At 44.8% G+C, this 11406-nt stretch overlaps 1 protein-coding gene across 1 annotated transcript in view; it reads right to left on the bottom strand.

The window, feature by feature from the left end:
- Window positions 1–11406, bottom strand: part of TRPC7 (transient receptor potential cation channel subfamily C member 7) — a 183205-nt gene that overhangs the window by 86876 nt on the left and 84923 nt on the right. The window lies entirely within an intron of this gene.

Here is an 11406-nt window from a genome sequence, read left to right as displayed (position 1 = left end):
GGTGAGGTGGGGGCATGGCCTGAATGCTAAAGCGGTCAGAGCTGAGTTAGGTATCTACTGGGACCTTCTTGACTTGGGGATGCTGGGACCACCTGCATCAATGCTTGGTAAATTGAGGGCCCAGAGAAGTCTCTGGACACCAGGAATGACAGCCAGCTTCTTTCAGGCTCATCTCTGGTCTAGGTTGTGTCTGGCTGATCAGAGAAAACATTACTGGGAGGTGGCACACATTACTGGGATGGAGCATCGATAAAGGGCTCGAGTCAGACATCAGTAACTACTTTCATCCTAGCATTTAGTACGTGCGTGACCTGGGACCAGCTTCTCAACCTCTCTCAGCCTCAACCCCCTCACCTGGAAAACAGATCCTGTCATGTTAGCTTGGTGGATTAAATGTGCTAGTGTAGAAAAACAATTCCTCTCTTTCTCTGGTGTTCTAGCAAAAAGCACTTTGCTATTTCCAGACCACTTGCAACATTTTCTCAGCATGCCCCCACTGGAGCTCAGTCGTGTCTGGCTCAGATCCCTGGGGCATTTTGTGGCATGATGAAGCCCTGACACATTTGATCCCTCAGATAGTCCCTTCTTTCCTGGTGTGACCATGTCACCACCACTTCCCTCTCTTGGAAATGGACTTATTAAGTGGGTCACAGGATGGACAAGATGGGCCGTTGGCGACCATATTTAGACTGAGTCACCGGGTCTCCTGGCGGACTAAGAGTGAAACCCTAACAGTAATTGTGCCGATGAGGGTTTTCCCTCTGGCGTCATCTAGTAGGGGTTCACACATAACCCTGGGAGAATCAGACCACCTTTGGCCACTGTGCCGACTGAGTAGCAAAAGGAGTTGGTGATGCAGATGTGCAGGGAGCAGCAGAGCTCATGCCTGACTCTCAGGGACCCCCCTCCATCCTGCCCAGGCAGTCTATCGAATGGTTCCCTTCTCTATTTACACATATGCCAAATTCTCTTCTTTCTGCTTCAGCTAGCATGTTGGCTTGAATTGCTACAACGAACATACCTTTTTGCTGCACAATTTTTTTTGCTACTTGTTATGTGCTTAGTTGAACCAGCATCCTAATAAGGGGAAACTGGTAAAAGGCAATATTTAAACTTGAGAAAATGATAGTCATTAGCTCCCCCCGCCCCCCATTGCTATCGAGTCGATTCTAACTCATAGTGTCTTTCAGGGTCAGAGTAGAAATGTCCCTTTGGGTTTCTGAGGCTGTAAATCTTTACGGGAGCAGAAAGTTTTGTCTTTGTCCCACGGAGAGATTGGTGGATTTGAACCGCTGACTTTATAGTTAGGAGCCCAACACATAACCCATTCCACCACCAGGACTCCAACTCTCTTTGACATTAGGAAGCCATTCTTTCTTTGAGTTGTCCTGCCTGTGGTGATACTCAGGGTATCCATTTGCCACAGGAGATGTAAACAGGGGCTGATTTTCAATTGATAATCCTGGCAGATAAGATGCCAGCTTTTATCCCATTTACCTCTGAGTGCTAACGGGATATGCACCAGCAATGATCCCTGGGAAAGGCCAAATGTCTGTTTCCTTTTCCCTATAAGAGTAATATCCATAGACTCATTTTTAAGATGCTCAATGCAGATAACAACATACCCTCATTTTCATTTCTGGGAACTCACAGTAGCAGCCAAGCGATCTATGAGGACACCATCAAAGGTTTATGTGGCCCTGCAGCCTCTACCAATACCATTACTTGAACATTCGATGCAAATGAGACTTTTGTAGCATTATTGGATCCATAGCCATTGCCGTCTTTCCCTCAGAGAGTGAGAAGCTCAGATTCTCATCATCCCCGGAAAGAACCCCCAGGTCAGCATGTTATATGATTTCCCGGCCTCTTTGTGGCTTACTATAAGTGGAGTATGAGACAGGAAATTATGCAGATGTTTCAGTAATTCTCAAAACTTGGCCATACCATGCAGATCTGGGAGTGGAATGGCATATGGGAAGGGGTCTGGTTAGGTTTGTTTTTTTAAAAAGGTAGCCTTCTGTGGGTGCTGAGCTGGCCCTGTCCTGGAGAAACACTTAGTTTAAAAGGTGGAGCATATACTAGCAGAAGACCACCGGTGGCTTCCAGTCTCAGTCCCCACGACCAGCCTCAATGATGAGAGCCCATCCCATGCAGCTTCAATGGCCTCCTCCAAAGGCCAGAGGAAAGCGTTACGAGGGAGATGGTTTCCACTCTCCCTTGCCTCACTCAGAAGAAGACAATGGTCCCAAATGAAATCAGGAGAGCTCTCTTGGTCTCTGCCATCTTCCATTCCAGCTGGGCCCTAAGAACTCACAGCCATAGCTCTTCCTTCATAAGAAAGCACTATAACTTTCATTTGTCTGTGCCTAGACTTTATAATACGGCAGAAATAGCCAGTAGCAGTGTATATTCCCCCAAATCAAAACCACTGCCATTGAGTGGCTTCCGACTCACAATGATCCTAGAGGACAGAGGAGAATTACCACATGGGGTTTCTATGGCAGCCATCTTTCTCCCATGGAGCAACTGGTGGGTAGGAACCGCTGACCTTCTGGCTAGCAGCACATCACTTCATCGCTGTGCTTTCCCACCATTGTGACCTAAAGAAGCCCCACTAGGTGTTGATTTGAACATGGGCACTTTTCTACAGTTGTAGCAAACCTCTGAGTGTAACTTCATGATATAGGTATGTAAGTTTAATATGGATCAAAGGATTTTTCCCCATTCTGTGTTTAAAACACAGAAAAATAGCACCCCTGGCCCAAGAAAGACAAAAGCACCAAACGAAGCACACCAACAGACACAAAGACAGCTCTAAGCCAAAGGGCACCCAGCCAAGGAACAAAGGCAAGACCTCTGAGTGGGAGGAGAGCAGAGGCTTTTCAGAACAGGATCAGAGAGGTACCTATGGGAGAAAAGCTCTTGGCTAGAATAGAATGGAATTTAGGAAACCCTTGTAGTCTTGGGCTTGCTTTCTTTAGCATCTAGCTCACAAGAGAACAGGATGATTAAAGGACAGTTGCTGGTAAGAGCTTAGCCCAAGCCATTTCTAGATTACTCTGGAACCAGAGAATGACACCCTGTAGGAAAGTTATCCAGGGAAGTAATTGATCTGACCACCCTGACTTTCCCAATGACACAGCTCTTCATTCTAAGAGCAGGGAGTTTCTAATGGGCTGGTGGTGAGACTATGTTCAGTTGGGTTTGCACACGACTGAGCAGCCTCTTAGGAGAACATCACTCAAACCACAATAGGGATGGACTGCCTGGCAAACTGGAGGGGGTGCTGGGATAAGTTTAATTGCAAGGATAGAGAGGAAAGGTCACTTAGAATTCCCTGGAATTTCCTACCAGGAAACTGGTAGAAAGTGGGATTTGAGGAGCTGAAGGGACCAGAGTCATCTGGTTGCTGTTTCTAGACTCTATTGTAAACCAACTATCTTGGTGGCATGTTTCCACCAACTTTCATGGTTAATGTAACAGCATTTGCATCCAAAACTAGTTTCTCTAACCCAAATGTCTTTTAGCTCTCAATCCCAGCTGACAGCTGAGAACATCCTTCTGGCCTATGGGGACTCTCAAGCACAGTGACCAAGCTTATGTAGGTGCTTGCTCTGCTTTTTAATTTACTGATGAGCCAACACTTTTCTTTTCTGGCTCACAGGAAAACCACCCTCTTCACTCTTCTCCTGCTTTTGTATTCATCCATAAGAGAATGACTGCGATGTTACAGAATGATTTAAGATCGATTCCCAACCAAACCAAACTGCCAGTGAGTAGATTCTGACTCTGTAGGACCCTGCTTCCCACCAGCTTCCTTTCCTTCCTCCTTAGGCTTCTGAGGCTGTAAATCCTTCTGGAGGCAGAAAGCCTCCCCAATCCAGCCTTTCTCAGGCTCAGAGGCTGGTGGATTCTCACTATGACCTTGAGGTCAGCAGCCGAAGACCTAACCCAATGTGCTGCTCGAGCTCCTTTGAAGACCGAAACCATTGAGAAAACAAAGCAAGACCTCACTCACTTTAGAGTGTATTTTAGTGCTGTTTTATGAGAGGTTAACCCTCGTTAAGCCAGATACTCATATTAATGCAGGATGTATGACTCTTCTATGTTGGGTGATTGAATGCATGCACTAGGGCAAGAATGCTGGGTTCGCAACCACTTGTTGGCCATGTGCATTTAGGACAAGTGTTGAGTCTTTCCATGCTTAGCTTTCCTCTTCTGTTAAATAAGGCTTATATTGGATGGTGTAAGATATGGCAATATGTATACACATAATAATAATAATAAAGGCTCCTGGGGGGGCAGGAGGGAGGAGGGAGGGGATAAAGGGAATTGATATCAAAGAGTTCAAGAAGAGAGAAAATGTTTTGAAACGGATGGTGGCAGCAATTGTACAATGATGCTTGATCTAATTGAATTAAGGATTGTTACAGATATTATATCTGTAAGAGCTCCCAATAAAATGAGTAATAAAAAAAGAATAAGGCGTATAAGGAGGATTAAATGAGTTAGCATCTACGAAGTGTTTAGATCAGTTCCCCGCAAGTTGTAAGCAGCATGCATCTGATAATGAGAAGGCCGTGCCTTCATCCCCTTACACCTCTCACTTCTCTCTTCCTCATTCTCAGTCCCTCCAGCTTGACCTGCCCTTTCTCCTGCTTCATTTGTGAGCACCGCGCTGGCTTAGCAGACACTTTCTTGAAGTGTTGGTGCCTTTGGAAAGGTCTTCGTGACCATATTCACCCACCAGCGGCGTCAGAACACTCCTCTATCCCCCACTGAAGGTGCAGCTGGAGTTATCCAGGCAATCAGCCCACCGTGGGCTGGGGCTGTGATGGCCACCCATCAGGCCTGTTCATCAGACACACCGGTGTTCACCTCGCTACACTCATGGACCCTCCATCCGCTCCGAGCACTGTGGGTTACAGAGTCTGCAGAGAGAGCTATTCCTTCATCCCCTTAATGTCCTCCTGTCTCATCTTAAAAGAGGTCAAGTCCTACCTTTTGCTTTTCTTAGGGGAAGCGGAAGCGGGTTATATTTGACCTCAGAGATTTTGAGTCTGTGTGATTTACATTTCCCATAAAAACAGATATTTCTCTCTGACATTAGGTCTCATTTACACAGTACTGAGACATGGCAATCAGGGATTTTGATAAGCTGAAGATCACTTAGCTAAAGGACAATTTAATAGGACCCAGCACTTACAGTGAACATGATTTTTCTTAACATAGATACACCACCAAAGGCCTTATTGATGTCTGATGTGACAGTGATGAAAATTTTTGAATTAGCTCATCACCAGGATTTGCCTGAGAAATGTTTCCTTTGGAAACTGACAGGCATAGGGAGACAGACACTGCTTGAATTTTGGCTGACATTGACTGGCACCCTTCCTCACCTTAGTTCCTTGTTATAAATAGAACAAAAAGCAAACATTTCGTGGCGACTCACTGTGTACTGGACTCTGCTGAACACAATGTGAACATTATGTCATTTGATCCCCATTATACCATGAAGTGGGAACTATTACTATGCCCACTTTAAAGCTGATGTTCTGTGACTGTTCATAGGGAGTAAAGCCAGGATTCAAACTCAGATTTGACTCCAGAGTGGGTATTCTTACTCACTTCCTCTCTTAACCAGTTTCTAGTATCTTCTTTGTGCCATGGTACTGCTTCATTCTGTTTATCGAGCATGAGGGCATCTCCAGGAACCCGAGGATTTTGGATATGACACAGAGGTGCCTATTTGGTTTGCAGCCAGAGTCCTGGGTGTCTCCCTTTATCCTGTAGCAGTGAACTGTGTGCTCCTGGGAAGGACAATTGAGCCCAGACCTCCGTCCAGGAAAGTCGAAGTTGCTATGCTAATCCCACACCTACTCAAGTTGCACAGTTTGGGTTAGAAGGAAAGGTATTTGGATAGAGGGAATGTGATTTTAGTTGGGTATAAAGGTCTTGCGCTTGTTCCAGGAGAGAGAAGACTGGAAAAGGAGAGCAGAGCCAAGGAAGGGAGAGTTGTAGGAGGCGAAGTTAAAAAGCTGACCTCCGGTTGCTGTTCCAGCAGGGGTCTGCTCTTTCCTTCTTAACTCCTGGTCCCTGCAAAGCCATTCCCAGAGGCTCCCAAACGTTACCAAGCCTGAGCTTTTGTTCCAGGTATTTCTGCAAACTAGAAAGCCTGCCCTGTCATCGCCATGCTTCCAAGTCTTGCTCAGCTCACTATCTATATTTTCCACGATGCCTTGCTCTCCCCGCACACGAGAACCACGTTTTCTCTACTCCCATGTCGCTCTTAGACTTGCCATGTATCGTGGTTATTTGTTTGCTTGGACAGTAAACTTCTCCTGTGACTGATTCTCAGACAATGCTGTTTGAAGGAGTAGATAATACAGCTGCAAAGTCTTGCCTTCAGACTGGAAACCTGGAACTGTTTGCAGGACAAGGTGCCTTGTTTACACATCTTCTTCCTGATAGTAGCGGCTGTGTCACCACCGATACAAGAGGCTGTCAGTTCACTGCTCTCCAGGAGACACAGGATACAGACATGTCTGAATTTTATATCCATTGAGTGGATATTGAAAACAAGCTCACACACTTAGCTTGATTCCCCAAAGCAATTGAACTGTAAGTCTGTAGGGGATACCAGGGGTTAAAATTCACACATTATCTGGAGAGGGTATTCCAAGAAGTGAGCACAGGAAAGAGACAAAGATTGGAGCTCAACTCAAGAGAATTTTTGTTATATATCAGAGTTCTCCATTTAATATGCACTCTGTAGTCAATTTTTGAATCAGATAAAACATATGGTCCACTATTCCGGAATAACAAAATGATGAGGAATGGCCTCATATTCATTGTCAAAAAGAAATTTCTAGCTTGATCTGAAGTACAGCACTGGCAGTGATAGGCTAGTTATCTGCCTACAAGGACTACCGTTAATATAACTATTATTCAAATTTGTGTACCAATCACTAATGGCAAAGATGAGGAATTGAAGACTTTTGCCAACTTCTGCCAGCTGCAGTTGATCATTCCATCAAGGTTCATTGATAATAGCCGGTGATTCCAATGTGAAAGTGGGAAGCAAAGACTAAGCTGGAAACCAGGCCTCAGTGATGGAAGCAACACTAGCAATCACACGATAACGTTTTGTAAAACCAATAACGTACTCATTGTAAATATCCCTTTTTCAACAACATCAAGATTATATATGGGCTCAAGTACGAAGATAATGTTTTGAAAATGATGATGGCAACATATGTACAAATCTGCTTGATGTAATTGATTTATGGATTATTGTAATATCTGTAAGATCCCTCCAATAAAATTATTAAAAAAATAAAACATTAATGAGCAAAAGTGGAAAACAATGATTATGCATGTGGGTCTCACTAAATGGAACACATAAGAATCAAATCAATTACACTTGTGAAAAAAAGACTATGGAGAAGCTCATTATTAACTGTAAAACAGGCCATCAATTGCTCATATGCAAGTTCAAGTTGAGATGGAGAAAATTAAAACCAGCCTATGAGAGCCAAATTATGGTCATTAGTATATCCCGCCTGGATTTAGAGACCATCCGGAGAACAGACTTGCTTCCTTGAACATTAATGACGAATGACGTGATGGATTGTAGAATGGCATAAAGAAAGCAATGTCATTAAAAAGACAGGAACGAAAGAAGCAGACCAATATGGATGCCAGAAGAGACTCTAAGTGAAGTGGTTAAAGTGAATGGAAGAAATGAAGTAAACGAGTTGAACAGAAGGTTTCAACGTACAGTTCAAGAAGACAACTGAAATATTACAGTGAACTGTGTAAAGCCATGGGGAAGAACATGCTCAGCATGTTTCAAGCTGAAAGCACGGAAGACAAAAATCCAGCCTTAAGTTTTACAGTATCGGTTATGCTTTGGGCTGCTAATGCAGGTCAGCACCTTGAAACCGCTAGTTGCACTTCAGGAGAAAGATGACGGTTTCTACACCCGCACAGGGTTAAAGTCTTGGAGATCCACAGGGGCAGTTGGACTCGGACTATGAGTCAGAATCGACAAAATGGCAGTGAGACTTCTGTTTTGTTTTGTTCTATGGACAAGATATTGAATGTTGCAGGAAGCATCCAGTAAAGATAGAAGGAATAAACTATCATCTTGCCAAACAGAATTGGTTTCTGCTAAGCCACTCTACGAAGTAGCATAAGCCCAAGAACTGGTGGTACTGAAGAGGTCCAAATTGCACTGAAGGCACTGGTAAAAAATAAGAGTTCAGGAATTCACGGAATACTAACTGAGCTGTTTCAATAAGTGGATGCAATTTGGGAAGTCCCTACTTTTCTATGCCAAGAAATTGGATTAGTTATTTGGCCAACTGACTGGAAGAGGTCTATGTTTATACTTACTCCATAGGAAGGTAATTCAACAGAATGTGGAAATTATGAAATTCTCAATACTTTCAAGTAAGAAAAATTGCTGATGAGAATTCAGAAATAGTTACAGCAAGTACATCAACAGAGAACTGCCAGAAGGTCCAGGTGGATTCAGAAGAGGATGTAGAATGAGGCCTATCATTGCTGAAGTCAGATGGATCTTGGCTGAAAAAAGATATACCAGAAAATGTTTCCTCGTGTTTTATTGACTATGCAAAGGCACTCAACTGTATAGATCATAATCAATGATAAAGAATAGAAAGTCCAGAACATTTAATTATTCTCATGAGGAACCTATATATAGACCAACGGGGAGTGATTTGAACCGAGGAAGGGGGTCTTGTGAGGTTTAAAATCAGGGAATGTGTGGGTCAGGGTTACATGCGCTCATCATACCTGAATTTTGATCATTTGCTGATGAACATAAAAGATTATTGTCTTCAGTGTGGATTTCACCTTAACATAAACCAAAAATCCTCACAACTGACCAGTAATTCAAACCATGATAAATGCAGAAAAGATTGAAGTTGCTAAGGATTTCTGTTGTAATTAGAGCCACAATCACTACCTATGGAAGCAATAGTCAGTAAGTCAAGCAACATTTTACATTGGGAAAATCTATCCATAGGAGACATCTTTAAAGTGTTCAGAAATAAAATGCCACTTTCAAGAGTAATGTGTGCCTGCCCCAATCTATGCTGTGATCAATGCCTCCTACGCATGTGAAAGCTGGAAGAATAAGCACCAAAACCCAAGGAAGATTGAAGAAGGATGGATGTATTTGAATCATTGTGTTGGCAATGAAGATGAACTACCACGGACTTCCAGAATAATGAATAAATCTGTGTTGGAAGAAGAATGACCAGAACGCTCCTTAGAAATGAGGACCCTGGGACTTTGTCTCATGTATGGGGGCATGTTATCGGAGAGAACCAGTCCGGCGGAAGGACATCATGCTTGGTAAAGGAGAGTGTGAGCAGACGGAGGAGGAGCTGCAGGGAGATGGATTGAGCTAGGGCTGCAGTGGAGCAGTGGCTTACACTCGGCGATGGTGAGGGTGGCGCCGGACCTGGCCATGTTTCCTTCAGGGCCACGGAGGGGTTTGGTATTTGGAATTTCCTTGCCCCTCACAACTACCACCACTGCCAGGCAGGCAAGCATTTGTACCTATACCACTCCCCACCCCACCCCATGCTTTTTTTTTTTTTTTTTTAATCAGCACCACCTTGAAAACGTTCCATTTTCAAAATCCTCCGTTGGGGGCCCTGTCCGCTGTTTAGCCCTTGCTCATGTTCTCTGCGCCACTCTGGAAGTCTGCCAGGTAGCAGGAAGGGTCGGTGCTCCTGAAGGTCCTTCTCACCTGTGGCCATCTGACTTCGTCTATTCACTTGCATGCTCAGTCTGGCAGCTCCGCTGAAATCTGTTCATCTTGGGCGACCCTGCTGGCGATGGAAACACCTGTGACGTAGTTTCCAGCAACACACAGGCCACCACAGTGCAACAAACTGACAGACAAGACAGTCTGCTGAGCAGACAGTAAGGGACGCTGGGTTCTATGAAAGAGAATCTGGCATCAGCATCGGAGGAAGGCTTATTTACAAACCGTGACACGCGGATGACACAAACTTGCTTGCTGAAAATGAGGAATTGGAGCCCTGAGATCAAGGACTGCGCTCTTCAGCGTGGATCCCACTCACTGGAACCCTCCCACTGCCGTAAAATCAATGCTGACTCCGAGCACCCTCCCTGGGTTTCTGAGACCGTAGCTATTGACGGAGGAGAAAGTCCACTCTTTCATCCTGCGGAGCTGCTGCTGGATTTGAAATGCTGACGACGTGGATTGCAGCCCAACCTGGCACCACCGGGGCTCTATGTAGAGAAGATCAAAGTTCTCATGGCTGTACCAACATCATGATAAATGGAGAAAAGATTGAAGTTGTCCAGGACGTCGTCTTGCTTGGATCCACAATCCATGCTTGTGGAAGCAGCGGTCTAGAGATCAAACAATGCATTGCATTGCGCTGGGTAAAAATGTTGCACAAGACCTCTGTAAAATGTTGAAAATTGAGGATGCTACTTTGAGGCCGATGATGTGCCTGGTGTATTCGATTGCCTCAAACGCACGTCAAAGATGGGCATTGAATAAGGAAGACTGAAGCAGAATTGATGCGTTTGAGTTTTGGTGCTGGGGAAGAATATTTGCAGTACAACATTGTCAAAAGGACAAACAAATCTTTCTTGGAAGAAGTACAGCCAGAGTTCTTCTGATAGGCAAGGATGAAAAGACTTTGTTTTATATACTTAGGACATGCTACGTAGTCCCTGGAGAAGGACATCATGCTTGCTAAAGTAGAGGGGCAGCAAAATAGAGAACGACTCTCAAGGAGACGGACTGGCACAGTGGCTGCAGCAATGGGGCTAAGCCAGGAACAACTGTGAGGATGGTGCAGCAGGACTAGACGCTGTTTCCTTCAGACTGGACGGCACCTAACACCAACCACCGCATTCATGTGAGTGGCTTGCTCCATTATTCTCAAAAACAATTCCCTGTTCCTGTTTCCCATGTGAAAAATTGCCTCCCCCCCCCACTCTTCAATCAAAACTCCAGATTTCTATACCAACAGGGCTTAGGGACACCACGCCCAAAGTTGTTTTTCATATAGTTTCTGTGACTCAGCAGAAGGAATGGTTTCCTGACAAGCTCTGCTATTCTTGAACCAGCCTATGATTCAGTCACTGGAGGCAGGGACTAAAGAAATGGTGCTGGACTTAGCCTAGAGCTGTGGGGAGCCACATCCTGGGAGCAGATGCAGTCACAGAAGCCTTTGGCTTGCCTCCCTTTATAGCGTCTGGGGTCTTAAAGGCTTGAAGGTAACCAAGTGGCCATCGAGCTCAGAAGCAACAAAGCCCACATGGAAGAAGCACACCAGCCTATGCAACCACGAGGTGTCGAAGGGATCAGGTGTAAGGCACCATCAG

The sequence above is a fragment of the Echinops telfairi genome, unplaced genomic scaffold, assembly GCF_000313985.2.
Source record: "Echinops telfairi isolate 266 unplaced genomic scaffold, ASM31398v2 ScPeMD7_7469;HRSCAF=8507_1, whole genome shotgun sequence".
In the NCBI taxonomy this organism is placed as follows: Eukaryota; Metazoa; Chordata; class Mammalia; order Afrosoricida; family Tenrecidae; genus Echinops; species Echinops telfairi.
This window is presented reverse-complemented; position numbering and strand designations above follow the sequence as displayed.